This window comes from Colobus angolensis, unplaced genomic scaffold (assembly GCF_000951035.1).
Source record: "Colobus angolensis palliatus isolate OR3802 unplaced genomic scaffold, Cang.pa_1.0 Scaffold86, whole genome shotgun sequence".
NCBI lineage: Eukaryota > Metazoa > Chordata > Mammalia > Primates > Cercopithecidae > Colobus > Colobus angolensis.
This window is the reverse complement of record NW_012122487.1, coordinates 8,082,858-8,098,413: the sequence shown is the minus strand read 5'-3', so window position 1 is coordinate 8,098,413 and position 15,556 is coordinate 8,082,858. Positions and strand designations below refer to the sequence as shown.

Below are 15,556 nucleotides of genomic sequence, written 5' to 3'. Positions count from 1 at the left end.
CTTGTCACTACTAAAAATACAAAAATAAGCCAGGTATGGTGGTGGGCACCTGTAATCCCAACTACTCAGGAGGCTGAGGCAGGAGAATCACTTGAACCCAAGAGGCAGAGGTTGCAGTGGGCCAAGATCACGCCACTGCATTCCAGCCTGGGCGATAGAGTGAGACTCCATCTCAAAACAAAAACAAAACATAGAATGTGCAACACAAAAAATGAACCCTATTGTAAAATATAGGCTTTAGATAATAATAGTTGCTCATCCATTGTAACAAATGCACCACATTAATGCAAGACATTAATAATAGTGGAAAGTAGGGGTTGGGAAGTGAGAAGGTATATAGGAACTCTGAACTTTCTGCTCAGTTTTTCTATAAACCTAAAACATCTCAAAAATTAAAGTCTACTAATTTATAAAAAGTTATGAGTTGAGCCATCTTTTGACATGCCTCATGGTTCAGGCTGAATTGACTCTCCTGTGACACCCACACACAGCTAGAGAATTTTCTCTAGAGTAGTGGAGGGCCATCAGTAACAAAAAAGGAACAAGGCAAATCACAGAGAGTTTTTCTTCATCACACTTCCTGGCTTTTGGGGACTGTCTCTTCTGGGGATCTCCTGACCCCCAGCTACTCAAGGGCCACCCTGGTGTCTCACAGGCCATGTCCTCACAGTGAGACACCACGTGTGGCTGCACACCCATGCCAGTGTGCCAGTGTCCATTCTGCCGCACATGCTAGAGTCTCTGATGCAGTGTTGCTCATTGAGCTTAATGGCATTAAGAAAAGCGAAACTTGACCTGCTCACTCTGGCAGAATTTGGGAGTGGGCTGTGGAGAATGCCGGTGGGAGGGTGTTCTCAGGCAGTGGGATTAAAAGTGTTTCAAGTACTGGTTCAAAAACAAAACCTCCATAAACATCACAGGCTGCAAATAAAGTATCTGAATGTCTGATTAGATGTCTCATTTGTTGAAAAAATACATGCAGAAGGATACAGCAATGTAGAAAATTACATGGTATAAGAATTGCAAACACCAGTAAGTCAGAGAAATATTTCAAAAGTGAAACCAGTATGGAACACACAAGCAGTCTTGGCTAAAACACCTTCTTAGAGTCTCCAAGCCACAAATAGGCTACATTCAAAATATTGGTTTGCAAGAATTTTGTCTAGAGGTAGAAACATATTTACTGTAGGCGGAATGTCCAGATAGGCTGACAAATACAGTTCAAACTGCGATGTCCCTGAGCACGGCAGAAACTCATCATGGTGGAAGATATTTCTGTGGGAAAACATAGTAACTGATGAGACTCCTTTACTTGTTTCTGCTCAGTTCAGCACACCAAATTCCAGGGCACCATTTATGCTGTTTACACAGACCACAACGTGAACAGTGTTCCTGGAGGTGTGCAACGTGGGGGCTGATTCCCATGGCCTGGGGAAAAGTACTGGCTGCCAATAAACTTCACGCTCATGGCTTCAGACCTACTCCTCTGTCCTAGAAAGAAGCAAACCATTCTTATGAGGGATTACTGGGTCTGCGCTATTAACGAGAATAGGAAACACACCAAGATGAAGGAGTTGTCTCTACTGCCACTCCTACACTAGAGGGCTCCCTCTTTAGCTTCATACTACCATCACCTAGTCACCACTCCCAGAGTTTCTGATTTAATTTGTCTGAGTGGGGCCCAGGCATCTGAATTTAAAAGTACTCCAGGTGATTCTAATGAGCAACCAGGATGGAGAACCACTGCTGCAAATATTAACTGTATTAATAACTGCATTTTATTTTATTCTCCTCTAAGTATGAGAAGAGGTAAAAGGAGCTTTGGTGTCCAAGACTGAAGTTAGGATCTTTGGCATGTCTAAAACAACCATCAGACTCAGTAAATCTCTTAGTCAGGGTGGAGCGCATCAGTGGGACTAGGGCTGGGGATGCCACCTCCAAGAACAGCACTAGGAAGAGCCCAAAAGCAAGACCCAGTGTGGAGGTGGTTGGTTGGGGGAGGGCTGGGAAGAGGAGAGGAAGATAGGATGGTCCTAGATAGAGAGTCTGACACAAGGTAAAGAAAGGCAGGAAAATCCAAAGGAGGCATCATGAGCGAACGTTTCATTGGCAGCATAGCTGGGATGGCCATCCCTGGAAAGCCAGTGCCACGTGTGAGATGTAAGTATACAAGTCAGTGGCACAGAGACATTTCCTGATCTGTGGCTTTGTAAGTTGCTTTGGTGCCAGTTCCCTTAGAGTGCATGGAAATCACAGGCAATGGGATTCTTTGATAGGAGGACTCTGGGGTCCTTGTATATCCCTTCCCTGACTTTAGTTTTCTCCTATGTTGACAAAAATCTTTGCTAAATTAGCAAAATTGTCAGAAAGGAAGCAAAGCCTAAAATGAAAGAAATTAACATAAAGTTTAACTACTAAAATGTTGTGCTACCACTAATTTCTATTGCATTTTACCTTTGTCCCTTGCTGTGAATCTTTAAAGACAAAGATAAGTCCATACATTATAACAATAAATTTTATTATTCATAAGGCTAATATTTTTCATGCTTCTTTATAGAATGATGTTTTAAGACAAGGTAGAAGTGGATATTTAGGTTTAGGCAGTATGTAATAGATCTCTCTAAAATCATAAAATACTAAATCATTATTGAGCAGATTAGGAGATTTGAGGCTATCTGCCTAATCATCTGCTGTAAACAAGAAAAATTTAAACCTTCTGATCTGTAAATTAAAAGTCTCTCACATCATTCTATAAGCGTAATTCCCCTCTGTGTTCCTAATGTGTCAATTACTTCTGTTAATTTTTCAGTGAAACAATGGCCCTCATCCCATACTCCATATAACACTCTTCGACATGTTCATGGACCTCAATCTTGTTCATTTCAGCCCATATTACTGTCTCCAGCTTTCTCCATGGGATAAACAATCTGGCTTTTTCCGCTCAATAACAAAAAAAAAAAAAATCAATTTTCTGAGGGGAAAAAGGAATTGACTCCTTTTTAAAAAATAAAATGGATTTTTTATATAAAGAGATAATATGATAATAATGCATAACACAGGTCATCTTTAGTTCACATGTCTCATTGTAGGAAGACCCATTTAATCATCTGAACTAAAGATAAACACTAAGTCAACTACTCACTTTCTGAACACTTTAGTGTCTGCAGAAGAAGCTCAACCTACAATGTAATTAAATTTGTTTAAAATTTCTCGGCCTTGAATTCATCCTCTTACAGTGGGGATTCATAATATTAACTTCATGGGGTTGTGAACATAGTTTTTATGTATTTTTTAAGAGATGGGGTCTCACTCTGTAGCCCAGGCTGGAATGTAGTGGCTTGATCACAGATCACTGCAGCCTTGACCACTGGGCCTCAAGTGATCCTCCTATCTCAGTCTCCTGAATAGCTGGGACTACAGTCACCTGTCGCCATGCCTGGTTTTTTTTTTTTTTTTTTTTTTTTTTTTTTTTTTAGAGATCAGATCTCACTATGTTTCTCAGGCTGGTCTCAAACTCCTGGGCTCAAACTATCTGCCTGGCCTGCCTTGGCCTCCCGAAGTGCTGGGATTACAGGCATGAGCCACCACACTTGGCTGTTGTTAATTAACATGGAATTTCAACTTCCTTCACTCCTGGACAAATCTTAGCTTTTAAAGCCTTAATGTCAGATCTCTCTGGCCACAGAGCTAACAGTTCAGACTAGGTGCCTCTGAGCATTGCTGTGAATGTTCAAGCCTGTTGTGAAACACTATATGCTCTCTGACCATATCTCCATTAGCTTACATGGTTGATATCATTTGCCATTCTTCACATGGAAAAAAACTAAAGTGGGGGAAGGGACATGCAAGGACCCCAGAGTTTTCCCATCAGTGAATCCCATATCCTAGGATTTCTGTGCGCTATTGAGGGACTGGCACAAAAGCAACTTACAAAGCCACAGATGAGGAAATGTCTCTACTGGGGGTAAATGAAGACCAATAGTTTTCAGTAAAGCAATTCAGCAACAATCCATGAGTGATGGATTGTGAGGCCACATAGTATCCTGAGTGCTAAATGGTACACCTGGTGCACTGCTACCTCCTAGCTTGAGCAGACAAATCAGCACCACAGAAGCTTTACGGACAAATGAGAAAGACAAAATTGGTTCCATCTGGGGTTTCTGAAAGATTTTGTAAAAGTGCAAAGCTAGTCCTTGAGTCCTGTCTGAGGAATTTTGTCATCCCATCCTGCTGCCAAACTCTAAGTCCAGAGTATATTACTAACTGATTTTTAAATGTGGGTTTATGTGGCTACATATTTTATTTCATTTCCTTTTGCTGTAGTAATGTCTTAAGAATTTGGAAGATCAGCTTACTGACATCAGGAGGAAGTCTTAACAGAGTTACATGGTAAACAGGATTATGAATAGGATACAAAATGCAGTGTTAAACTCTTTGGGTACTATTTAATGTAATCAAATGGCCATTTAACTCCTATTCTTCTCTCACTGATAAATCACCCTTGAGTGACCTTTTAATCCCCAATCATCACCTCCAGCAGCTTTTTTTTATTGTTCCAAAATTTCTAAGGACTTGAGACATAGACTATTTTTCATAATTTAAGTAAAGTTATTTTTATAAAATGCTGTGTGGTCTCATTTAGATCTAACGTGTGAAAGTAGGTAGCAGAGGCCACAGTCATTGACGAGACCAAAGATACTGAGCCATGACATGTAGTCAGCAGGAGCCAGATATTAAGATGAAGAAAATATTAAAAGGAAAGAAAAGTATGAAGAATGACTGAAGAGGAAAGCAAAAGGCAATTGCGTCTGTAATTTGAAACGGATGGTTGATGGCTTGACTGCTGGGGAACAGTGGGTCTTTATATCACAGTACATTGAATGACAATGGATTCACGTTAAAAGGGGCTATTTTATATTGCTTGGAATGCCTTTGCTTCCATCCTTATTGAGATCCTTCCCATGTATTAACCCCTCAAGAAATGCCTCATCCAGGATTCCCTAAGAACTCATCATTTCATCTGGAAAGATTTCCTTCCTCCAATTGCAGAAGAATCATATTTTATTTATTTATTTATTTATTTGAGATGGAGTCTGGCTCTGTTGCCCAGGCTGTAGTGCAGTGCTGCGATCCCGGCTCACTGCAAGCTCCACCTCCCAGGTTCACGCCATTCTCCTGCCTCAGCCTCCCGAGTAGCTGGGACTATAGGCACCCGCCACCATGCCCGGCTAATTATTTGTATTTTTAGTAGAGACGGTGTTTCACCATGTTAGCCAGGATAGTCTTGATCTCCTGACCTCGTGATCTGCCCACCTTGCCCTCCCAAAGTGCTGGGATTACAGGCATGAGCCACTGCGCCTGGCCCCGAATCATATTTTATTTAAACCCATCACAGAGCAGTTACCACATCCTACCTGGTAGCGTACCTATTTGCCTATGTGTTTTCAAGACAGAAGGACAACACTCTCTGCTGCATGTAATATGAGTTCAACTTTTGTATAAATAAATGAAATCAGCAATTATTGTGCCTTAAGCATTCTCATAAAAAACAAGAACACCAACACACATTGATATCTTTGAGTTCTTTCTATTAAAACTTAGACATTTCTGTGATTCTGGGTTATAGAGACTAGTAACTAGTTTCCTCCTTAAAAGGAAACAAAAGAGAGAGGTTAGGGACATCATTTTCTCATTAGAAAAATTTAGAGTTGTGCCTTATAACTTGTTTTTGGTTCTCTCTGGTTAAACATTTTTCTAAATCTTTAAACAAAGATATAGAAGACAAGCTTTATCCCATTCACAGAAAGCACAAATCCAAGAGGGTTAACTGTTATCACTGAGGACACAATCAAGACCCACAGCTTTGATAATCAGAGCCTGGAATGATGCACTGAGCCAGTAAGTTAGCTTCCAATAAGCAAAATTGTGTAACTCTACATTTCCCAAAACCAAGTGCATAGTATGGAAAAGAAGAGATCTGCTTTGGCAGCACTTTATTTTTTACAATAGTCTGTCTTTAGATGTTTGAAGGGGAGTGACTTGATGGTTCCAGGGTACGGAACCAGGAAGAATGTGTGAAAGCCTCAACTTAACTTTCAGAAAGGACTTTCCCTCAGTGTTGTCCAATAATGGCAAGAGCTGAGGTATAGACACAGAACAGGGTTCTTTGTTTCAGAGAAGGAGTGTGGATTAGGTACTTTCTGGGATCACTTTTAACTGTGTCTGATTGTTCCCTGCATACCTCTCTAACCTCTTCTTGCATGACTCTCCTCCTTGCCATTGACATGCTAGTAAAACTGGACTTCTTCCCATCCTTAAACTCACCATATTGCCAACCCCAGCTTCTAAGCCTTTGCAGGTTTTGTCCATACTATTCCACCTGCAATGAATGCCCTTCCCCACTGCCATCAACCACCCCATTTACCTGGCTAAATTCTGTCCATCCTTCAGGCCTCAACCTCCCAAACCAGTTTTATCTGTTCACATAGAATCCTGAAATACACTTTGCCATATGTTGCATATCTATAAGCATTTTGTCATTATTTGCAGCCATTAAAAAAAAAAAGTCTGCTGTTTCTCCTGGTCTACAAACTCCTTGAAGATAATAACCATGACTGTTCCGTTCACCCAAGTTTCTCTAGTGCTGATCATTGAATCTTTCACAGAGAAGCTCAATAAATATCAGTTGAGTGACTGACTAAATGCAAATACCAGACCTATTTTTTAAAATGGTGAGAGAGAGAGAGAGTACATGCTTCTCCACATGTTTGAAAGAATATGTCCTTCCTTTGGTGATGGTTCACAGGCTCACTAGAGCGTAAGCCCAGAGTTTCAAATTCTCAGATAAACATTACCCCCGAGGGGCCCCTTGCTACAATGGAAGCAAAATCTTGAGAAAAACAAAATGATGCATCTCCTTATGCATTTATCTAAAACACCTACATAAGGAGGGTCAGTAAAAAATGAAGACAGAATGATTTTCACATTGCCCTTGATTTCTCCATACCAAACAATTTCATAGTCTGTGAGCTCACGGATCTCTTTCAGGCTTTCCATCTATAAAAATCAAGTGAGGGTCAGGGGTGATGGCTCACGCCTGTAACCCTAGCACTTTGGGAGGCCGAGGGGGGCAGATCACCTGAGGTCAAGGGTTCAAGAGCAGCCTGGCCAACATGGCAAAATCCTGTCTCTACTAAAAATACAAAAAAATTAGCCAGGCGTGGTGGTGGCAGGCACCTATAGTACCAGCCACTTGGGAGGCTGAGGCAGGAGAACGGCTTGAACCAGGGAGACAGAGGTTGCAGTGAGCTGAGATCACGTCACTGCACTGCCGCATGGACGATAGAGCAAGACTCTGTCTCAAAAAAAAAAAAAAAAGAATCAAGTGAAAACCAGGCTGCTGATCAGAGTTAAAGGCCAGGGGAGTGGTGGGTTGAGATCTGTTCTGCCCAGACACTGGGATCTGGAATGTAACTTTATTTCCTGTTTCTCATTTATTTTCACCTATAAATTAAGTCGCTTGCCATGTTTGTTTTCTTTTCAGCCATTACACCTGTATTAGCCATCTCCCAAAGAAGAAATATTTATTAAACACTTGAACATCATGCTCCATAAACAAACATCTAGTGAGGTAAATACCAATGCCCTCATTTTACCCCAAGGAAACCGGCTGAGTAACTTGGCCAACATTACAGAATCAAAGAACATTGTAGCCTAGGATTAGAACCCAGGTGAAATTTTTTCAAAGGTCATTATTTTTTCCTACTGCACCTCTCTGATTTAACATTTGGGCTCTTGCATCAATACTACCTTCTGGTTTTAAAACAATCACAATGCTTATTGGGTAAAATGGAACCATCCTACCATGTAATAATGAAGAGGGACTTTCAGGTAAAACAGAATTAAAGTATTGCTGTTGTGTTGTTGCTCTGTTGTCTTTCTAAGGGGTAAGATCACTTTTACAAAAAAACCAAAAATCTGTACTATGAAAGAGATTTGATAGGAAACGCCTAACAAATTTTAAATATTTGGATGAATTTTCATCTGCGGTATCTATCCTTTCTGCAATCTTCCTAACTTTACCGTGGTTTGAGTCTGTAACTTACCAAATAAATCATTTTTGTGCTAACAAGAATTGTAGGCCTTAGAATGAAGGTACCATGGCAGTGGCTGTGAGCTAATGAGACAAAGTTGTGGCTTACTTATTTTAAGAGAAGAGTGCACGGAGCATCTGTAAGTACTAAGCAGCTGATAATGTTTGATAGAAAGCAGGGAAGAGTTCCAGGGAAGCAGAACACCCAATAAAGGACTTGAGGCTCAGTCGTTCCTGGAGCGTTTATCAGTCCTCTGTTGCTAGGGAGCCAGATAAGAAAGTTTCAAGGATAAACTTGAGAGTGAAAAGTGACATGCAATCTTAGCAGCCTTTAGATGATGCACAAAAAGAGCATATTGGGCATCACTTTTTAATACACATTTTCCCCACATATCATCACTTCCATAAATAGGCAGGTTTAAGGGAGAAAACAAAAACTATTTTTGACTTCTGTAAAAACTTACCCATGAGAGGCAATGAACATTTGTTTAAAAATATTCTTACTTAGCAAGATCCCTGTCCTCCAGTCAATAGTTTTCCACTCAAACATATTATCTTCAGACAGCTAGAGGCGATGTTGTCAGAAAAGCACATAAACCATAGCTATAATTTCTTATCTTGATGGCCAAGTTTTAGAGCCCTTTGAAATGGCACTCCAGTCACTGCAGTGAGAGAAGTTGCATTACAGACAAAATATAGTACAGACAGTATTTCATTAGGGAGTGGGTTTTCTTTTGTTTTTTGTTTCGCTCAGCCCCTCAAAGATGTCTGTTGAAGCCTCTCACCTGGTAGCACAAAAGCTGTTGAATCACTTGAATGAAAGGGTCAGGTTGCAAGCTGTGCATGTGTGGAAACTGTCAAGCCCTCTTCAGACCACCCAGCTCTCCAAAGGAGTAGCGACATCAGATTCAGACAAGATAAGAGGCTGCCCTCGTATGTATCCTGGCCCAGGGAAATAGCCTTTCCAGGGAGTTACAGGATCCCATTGTAAGGAATGGCTACATGCCCTGAAAAGGTCACACTTGTCTAACTCAATATGCCTGCGGTCATGGTTCTTTGTGAGAGAAAGAAATATATCTGAAAATTTTTGAAGAAAAGCAATTAGCCAAATTAGGCCTATTCTCAAAGTAAATGCTGAAAAACTCTCATATCCCATATCTGTGTCTAGAAGACTGAGTCATATCTATGAATGTCAGAATATCAGAGCTAGGAAGACACTGAAACTCATTTAATTTGACTCATTTTACTGATGAGGAAGTGAAGCTTTGAGGGATTAGATGGCTCTTCCAAGGCTGGTTAGCAACAGCTAAGATTTGAAACACTATGAAGACAAGCACCCTGTGCATACCATTCCCAGTGGGCATTTTGAAATCCTCAGAAATTAGCACTGAGCCTGGCATGTAGCAGGTGCACCTAAATAGTTGGAATGAGGAAAGAGAAGAAAGGAAGGGGCTCTGATGGCCCTGTCCAGTTTTCTTTTTAATATCAATATTAAATGCCAGAAAATGCAAGGATGGGGATGGAAGCTGAGCTCTGACTTTTGTATATTTTAACACCATGGAGGAATCACTTTGTTTCTTCTCATCCCTGTGGGATGCTCCAATCCAAAAATCATTTTCTAGGAACGAGGCTCCTGAACCATTCCATGAAATCCAGCTCAGTTTCCCCCAACTCAGCCTAGCCCAACTCCAGCAGCCCAGCAGCCCCAGGAGGCTGGGAAATAATTAAGAACAGTCCTGGCTTTAAAGTTTCCAAAACAAACATTGCTTAGCCATGCGGGGGCAGATCAGGTCATATAGCCCAACATGTGAAAGCAGGGAACATGGTAGGCAGGTCCCTTTGCCCAACTCCTTTTTTTCCTCGTGGGAATGAAAAGGCAGAGATGAGAAGGGGAGCAAGAAAAAAAAAAAGATGAGGTTGGTGGAAAACTGATTTAAAAGCCCTGGTTTGTCAGTCAAGCATGCAAAACCATGTTGTACATGAAGTTAGGCTCAACAACAGTTCAAACTAGGTTTCTTATTTAGATATAAGGTTTAATATTAACCAAGTACATGATAAAAATTTCATGTCAAGGATAATGTAGAGCAATGTTTACCCAAGTGTGACCCACCTGCTTCAGAATCACCTGGGAAGATTCCTGGCACCACTCCAGGTTTAAAATCCTTTGGGCCTGGGGACTGAGAACCTGCCTTTCACCAAGCAAATGGGGGTTCTTACACATAGTAGGTTTTCAGAATGCCTGATGGAGAGAAACAGCAAAGTTTCCTAGAGCTGCGCTGAAGGCACCTTTATCAAGTGTAAGCAGGGTGCTGAGACACAGCTCTTCAAGCTTTACCTAGAGTCAGGAACAGCGGGTGTCAGTTTTCCAGAGCAGAAACCTGAAGAGCATTCGAATCACTAGCTCTGGTCTGTGAAGCAGCCCCACAGAGGTTAATCTCTCCAGCAAGATTCCCAGGCTATAAACACCAATTGGCTCCCGGAAATGCTCTTTTTAAGCTTTGTAATGCACAGCAAGCAACAAGACTGGGTGCAATAGTAACAACAACAACAAAAAAATCAAAAATTAAAATTAAATACCTTAAAAACAATGAACTATTTCCGTAAGCCAGAAAATGTTTCCTGGATTTCAAAATAAAATGAAAAGAAACTCTTTACGAAAGCACCAAAGTCTCTGGACCAAATCTCAGTACTGAGCAGAGAGAGCCTAAAAATCAGTTCAAAACTTCAGAACAATACCATTTCTTTGCCCCCCCCCAGCACTATCGCTGTTCCCCAAAGTGAAATAGAAATCATGTTTTTGAAAACATGTCTCCAAATGTAACTAAACTAAAGCAAAGGTATCCGAAATTATCTCATCCAAATTTCTCTATGTTTGTACCATGAGGATATTATCTGTTTTGTTCATTTTTGTGTCTTTTCCTTTTGACATTTCATTTAGCTGAGAAGAAACATTCTAATTTCAGAGGAAAAAATTACACAGTTAAAAAATGCTTATTTCATTGGCAAGTGCCAGCGCGGATGGACTGAGAAGAGAGTTAGAAATTTGTGTCACGTAATAAAAAGAATCCTGTTTTTGGCATTTGGTTTGCTAACACTGCAAGTTGCCACCTTCTGAGTTAATAGGAGAATTAAACTTTTGCAAGCCTACTCTTGCAGATGCCTTGCATTGTTACTTGGCATTAATGATATCACATAAACAATCTCTGGGGCATTCTACTAACAGAACATTCACAGTCACGATGAAAAGAAACACATAAAACAGATACTTACAGGTAGTAGTTTTCCTTTCCAAGCCAAAAAAGCTAGAAACCCTTGAAACTGGCGGGCAGCATAAGAGTCACTGACCCGGCAATCTGGTTTAAAGGGCTTTGAGAGGAAGGGGGAGGAAAAAGAACCCCGGGAAGGAAGAGAGCTGAAATTCCAGTCTTTCAGGTCAGCTATGTTTGAGATTTCTTTTTACTAAAAATCCATTAACCCACCTCACAAAAAATACAAAACTGAAGTTCACATACAGACTCTGCTCTCTTTGCTGGTCTTCTCCAAGGTAGCTGCTGCAGCTTTGCAAACTTCCTGAGTGCCAAGCCTCAGGACTCCCCCTGAGAAGGGCATGATAAAGATGCCTCCAACTGTTTACAAGGAGCCCGACCTCCCTGGCGGACAGCCACCGCTCGCCCGTGCCTTCTGCTGGTTGGGTCCGCAGGGACAAAACTGAGCTTTTGTTAATGAGGTCGGTTGCCTCTTCCCAGCCTCTTCCCAGCTTCCTTTCTCACTACTAGTTTTGTACTAACTGCTCTGCCACTCGCCGAGCCAGAGCAGCCTCTCCCGCCTGCAGCACACAGGCGCACACACACTCAGACACAGGCACACACACATTCACAAATGGGCATACACATACTCACATATAGACACAACCACTCACAGAGGTACACACACAGGCACACATACACACACAATAGACACACAGTCACCACACGCAGGCACATACACAAATGCATTCACATGCATGCACACACAGTGACCCACCCCACACATGTGCATGCATTCTCACACATGCTCCACACACACACATGGGGGCACACATGCAGGCTGCATGTGCCCACACCCACCCATTTACATACTCACACAGATTCTTCCAACTCTTTGGAAGAGATGGACTCTTCCAAATTCCCATCTTGCAAGGTTTTTATTGAAATTTAGATGAGAAGCCCAGCATTCAGAAGGGACAGGACCCCTTTTAACTTCTGTCATGGCATTTAAGGGAAAAGATGGGATGAAACTAGATCCTAAGGTGCTGTTTTTAAATACTACCTTACTTCTTCTGTTTGTAAGGCTTTTTGTGTGTGTGATTCTTTTTGAAAATTCATAAAGATCCCATTAATCTGATCCATTTGCATATAGTTCATGATCCCAATAATTCAGATATATCACAGGCCAAGAACCGTCCTCTTAACAGAGATTCACATAGTTAACTTGTCAGTATTCAGTGGTCTGTGAAAGTCTTGATCCTTAACAACTGTTTAATAAAATGCTTCCCTGTATTTTATTCCTACCAAGAAAAAAAAAGATAACGGCCTACCATCTGGCCTAACTTTTAAATTAACCATAAAGAGAGAATTTGAAGTATTAACTCACTTTGGGGGAACTGTTTATATTAAGACATGTCTGGCTATCCTAAACCTTTGCCAAAAATATAGAACACTGTGAATCCAATTCAACCTAGATAGTGGTTTCCCCTAACAAGGTCACAACACCATATGCCTTTCTTTGGAAGCCATAAGGAAAAGAGAGAGGAAAAAGGAAAAGAGAGAGTAAAATGATAAAGAAAATTACATGAGGGAGGAAGAAAGAAAAGAGAAAAATGTAAAGATGAAAGAATGCAAAAGAAGGGAGAAAAAAATTATTTATTTTAAAAACATGCTTTGTGGTTACTTTAGCAATGAATGGTGCTTATATACTTACTCAAAGTCATCAGAGATTTCAAATCTTCAAGAAGCTCTTGATTCATTTCGTTTGCTCTGAGAATAAGTAGGTGAAAGTTAAGAATCACTAAACTCTTTATAAGTAAACAGGTATTTACTAAACATAGTTATTATTAAATAAATACAGTGACAATGTGTAAGTCATATATTAATCTTGAAGAGGCAAGAAATAAAGTCTTAATAATGACAGTTAAGAAACACAGCATAACAGACAATTTTATTTTCAAACTGATTTTTAAAATTGCCCATGTTGTGAATATCTCACCTGCAAAGAAATGAAGATGGTTTTAGAAGCTGTTAGTTGAGACTCGGAATCCATTTGACAAAAGAATTGTATACTATGTATAAGTGGTTGCATCGACATGCTTCTTCTAACATCTGGGCTAAATAAGGTTTATGGATTAGTCTAGAAAGGGAGATAAATGTTTTTATATCACTTCTATGGGAAAAACAACTTCAGCATGCTAAGCAAAAAATAACAAGCTTAGATTGCAACATATCTCAAAAGGTCTACAGGAAACATAAACTTTGCAAAGTTAATTATATACATGAAGCTTGGCCTAACTGTGCTGAACATATTCTAAAATAGGCGGTTAGAGTTAGATTAGCAAAAATGTCCTGAAATCTGAAGTACCTGTTTATACAAATGTCATTCTTTCTATCTGCCACAAATGAATAAGGGCCTGGAAATAATACAATTATCAACTTCAATCAGTAACATACTCTTTGAAAAGGTTGAAATGCCAAGCTAGGGCATTTAAAAGAAACTAGTCAAAGAAACAACAAAGAATTCTTCCCCTAAAAGCATGTGCTGCTGAATTTAGTGCTGGCACAAAATCCATTTTTAAAGAAATCATTTTACTTCTAGCCCTAGTTGGAGTGATAACGAAAAATATCAAATGTGTGTTGGAGATTGGCAGACCATTTTGGATTGTAAACATGAATGATTTTTGTTGAATTGCTACAGAATGTAGCATTATCTGAAAAGCACAGCCAATACTTTCACCAACAATTTATATTAAAAATTAGGAATGTGCCTATTAAATTTTGATCATGGCAGCAAGACAGAAGTGTTATCTATTACACTGTGAAGACAGTTTTCCACTGAGTCTCTAAAACTGGATGGCCATGGGAAGCAATACTACGGCAAGAGAAGAGAATGAGTCCAGGAATAGAAAGGTGTTATACATACCACACTTGAAATAGATAAACATGAAAACAAATAAAGAAAAGCAATACAAACACCTCTGTGTACCAGAAAAGAGCAATTACACAGCCCAATGAGAGGGTTTGTAGGACCTCAGACTTGGGAGCTGACAATATGATTAGAGGATATCAGGAAATAAAACCACCCCTGAGCAGGACAGAAGAGCAGTGTGCTCTGCTTGACATGAGAGGGCTACAGGTCAATTTGACTTTTAACATAAATCCTAAATAACTTATTTACAAATCAAATTCAGCTCAGCTTTTTAAAAGACAATAAGACCAAGAGTGAAGAATTTTTTTTTCAGGATTGCAAGAATGGTTCAAAATCAGAACATCTAGCAGTTTAATATATTAAAGAAGGAAAAAAGACATGACCATCTTAATAAGTGCAGAAAAGAGACATTCAGTAAAATTCAATACTCATTTATTAAAATGCCAAAAACCAAAAAATATTAGCCAACTAGGACTAGAAGAGAAGTTTCTAAATCCAATTAAAGACCTCTGACTCCAATCTCCACAATTCAACATCAGATAGGAGATCCTAATCAACACAATAAGTCAAGATTAAAAAAGAGGCATAAAAATTTAAAAGGAGAAATTAAACCTTTCATTATTTGCAAAGATAAGTGTCTCTGTACAAATATACAAAAGAATTTACTGTTTGAACTATTCAAAGAGTTCAGCAAGTTTGTTGGACATAAGGTAAACATACAAAAATCAATGGCATTCATATATACCAGTAACAACTAATTACTGAAAATACTTTTTAAAAGACAGTTTTTATAATAGCAACAAAACTTTAATGAGCCTGATAATTCATTTAAATTAATTAAATGTGGGTAAAATTTCATGAAGAAAATAAAAAATTAATAAAGGGCATAACAAAATCTAAATAAATGGGAGGATGTATCTAACTGGATGAGAAGACTTAATAATGCAAAAATGTCAATTCTCCCCAAATTAAAATTTCAATGCAGTGTCAGTTGGAATGCCAACAAGGCATTATATATATATATACACACACACATATATGTGTGTGTACACATATACACATTATGTACATATATGTTATATATGTATATTATATAATAATATGTAGATTCTATATATTTATGTATTTTACATATATATATAAAATAACAAGCTGATACTAAAATTTATCTAAAAGAGTAAAAACCAAGAATGGCCAAGACAAATTGAAGAAGATACATTTAAGGATGAGTTTCCCTGTTAAATATTAATATTTCATATTATAAAGTTTTAATAATTAAGAAACTGG

The 15,556-nt window shown here is 39.3% G+C and overlaps 1 protein-coding gene across 1 annotated transcript in view; it reads right to left on the bottom strand.

Moving 5' to 3' along the window:
- The window catches only part of FREM1 (FRAS1 related extracellular matrix 1), a 168,759-nt gene extending 156,327 nt beyond the window's left edge, over nt 1–12,432 (bottom strand). The window contains exons 1-2 of the mRNA XM_011930392.1: nt 12,217–12,432; nt 11,363–11,688 (exon numbers count right to left, since the gene is read on the bottom strand). The gene's annotated coding sequence lies outside the window, so the exon portion shown is untranslated. The remainder of the gene's footprint in view (nt 1–11,362; nt 11,689–12,216) is intronic.
- Between the last annotated feature and the right edge of the window lie 3,124 nt (nt 12,433–15,556).